Genomic DNA, 2,919 nt, shown 5'->3' with positions numbered 1-2,919 from the left:
GGTCGAAATGGCTGCTGCTCTGCCTTTTGTTCGATTCCTGCTTGCTTTGTACTCACCAAGGCTGCAGCCACACCTATTATTTCCTCCTTCTTTAGGTCTAATTGTAGCAGGGCCTGTTCCAAAAAATCTTCTCCTTCCATTTTGGCCCTCTGCGCAGCCCAAAAATTGTAGGCTATTTCATGTTCCCTCCTATCTTGGTCATCCAATTGTTTAAGAGATAATTGTTCTAACACTGCATTTAATTTAGCTTTCTCAAAAGTTCCCATAGCTGGCCATAACCCCTTCGTCCAATAAGACCACTCAGTTGTCTTTTCTACTGCCATGAGCCCATAAAGAGTCCTCATCCTCTGGATTGGCAGGATTTGATCGTCCATTTCTGAAATTTACACAAATAGGTTATTACACAGCAAAGTTTCCTCTAATTCTACTTTATTTTACCAAGTTGCTTATTTACTATACAATCATGTGCTTTACTTCTAATAAAGTTTAAGTAAAATATTTGTAGTTTTACACATGCAGTACATTCATTCACACACAAAGACTACAAGTCCCTTTGTCCTTGTGAACAACACTCAAAATGGCCGACAGCCATGTGCTTCCAAACTCCCACAATAAACGAACCGGCGTAAATCAGCTGCTGGCTTATAAATTAATTCCCTAATTATTAAGCCCCAGCTGAGGATAGAAACTATTGATGTGATAGTCAATGATTTTCTTTCATACAAGCCGATTTAACAAACAACCGCGGTAAACAACACAGCCTCATATGTAACAGGTTTCTACTGCCATTGTTCATCCCAGCAACTGAATAGCTCTTACATTTAGAAGCATCTTCCTATTAAATTTGTGCAACCACAACTGGTAAAGCGTCTCCTTTCATTTCAGTAATATGCAAAATCTTCTGAGCGCCACTATCTCAGAGCGGCCAGCTTTTAAGCTTACCGTTTCTCACATAAAACTCCCTTCAACATTCCTTACCATACACTTAGATTTGCTAGCTAATTCAGTCACTGGATGACTAACGTACGTTTTATTCCTTCAATATTTATATAGCGCTAATTATATTCCAACCGGGGGAAATCCGGCGACTTCAAAGCATTTACTGTGGTCTCTTTTCATGGGTCGCCAATGCGACTTCCCCTTTCTTTGTTAGCACATTAGCCACTGCTAACTATTGTACCAAACATATAGTCTCCCAGAACAGACAAGTTGGGTCTCTATCTAGAGCATATACTTTACAGGCCTCTAAGGTCTCATTCACACACATTGTGAACGATTCTGCTTCTAATAAAAAAACCCATCTAACGGTCAAATGCTTCCACCATATGTGTATAGCTGCATTCGCCAGAAGTAGATGAAACAGTCTGTTTTACGAGACTACTGAACAAAGGATCGTCCCCCCCCCCGCACAGCCTCTAAGGATTTTATTTATTTACCTAGGTTCTTAATTCTCTCTCAATGGTAGGCCTACACAATCCGCAGCAGAATATCTGTTACATCAAAAATATGGTTAGTTACCGAACTCAGTTACCTTATAATGTTTAAATGATTTCCACCTAGTGGATCCTTGAGGCTCCAACGCTAAATAACTTGCCTCTTAATCAAATTTCCCAATAGCAACATAGCGATCTTTCTTCCACGCTATTCTTTAAGCTCTTTTAATCATTCGGTAACCAATCATCTATTGGGCACAATTAACACACAACACACTTAGACTTTTGTATTTCTAAATAATCAAATCACAACTCACCTTGGCTTCCCGTTTGCTTCTCGCCGGCCTGCTCTGACTGTGTTGTTGTTGAATTGCGCGCTACACAGGTCCCAGTCCGACGTGAAACAAAGGCCCAAACCACAGGCCCAAAGCCTGCCCAACTAACCACTATACTTCCCCCCTCGACACGGGTTTCGGCAACCAAACTGTGGTGAGATATTTCGTTTTAACCTTTAAATAAGTCCATTTACTAGAGAGTAAATTGTAACATAGTTTATTTACAAAACAAAAGTCCACACACGGATCCGGATCACTGCCTGCTCACACTACTTCCTTAAGATGGTAAATGACCCAGAACAAAGGATGTCTTACTTCTTTATAACCTTTGGTCTAGGCTCCGCCCAGACACTGTGTCTGCAGTTCACAGCGCCCTCTATCTTCCTGGAGTAGTAATGAACAGGATTATTTATCTACACAACCTTAGGCTAGTGGTGAACAGACTCACCTGCTGCTAACTGTCTACTTCCAAACCATGCCCCGGCCCTGACATATTTTGTGCCCCCCCCCCCCCCGTCCCTCCCCCCCCCCCCCCCCCATCAGTTTCTAGATCAAATGTAACAATCAAGCACATGCCATGCCAATCTGTGACTGTACCTGCCTCTTAACAGTGGTTTACAACAGCATTATTCGGGGGTGGGAGCCGCGCTGCCGCTGCATCGTGACGGAGAGCAGACGCATCGGCCGCCACATCGCCAAGGTGGAGCTCAGACCTCCCAACGCCCTCTGCGAGGAAACTGAGATCATGTGAGTCCAAATTTCAAAGCCATAATTAACATGCGATGTTATAAAAACATCAGGGCAATCTGGCGATTTCCTCACCTTTTCCTGTTCCTAGTGTTGCCCTAATTGGCTTTGGTAAAGGACATGAGGTGCTGATCAAAGTTCTAGTTCTGACTGCATCTCTGCATTCTGTTTGGTGTTGCAGTGCCACTTTAAAGATGGGCCAGGAAGTCTGCCTGGACACTGAGGCTCCCTGGGTCAAGAGAGTGATTGAGAAGATGCTGTCCAAGTAAGTAGCCTACAGATCACTCACACATGAGCAGTCACACTGAGAGAAACAGTGGGCTATAATGAAAGGGTGGAATGGCCTCAATCTATATCTCAGATGAAAAGTTGCACAAAAGTTCTCAATCCACTTTTGAGGCTCA

Source organism: Poromitra crassiceps (genome assembly GCF_964638095.1).
Source record: "Poromitra crassiceps genome assembly, chromosome: 9".
Taxonomy (NCBI): Eukaryota; Metazoa; Chordata; class Actinopteri; order Beryciformes; family Melamphaidae; genus Poromitra; species Poromitra crassiceps.
The sequence above is the reverse complement of the archived record's forward strand: the minus strand, read 5'-3'. Positions refer to the sequence as shown.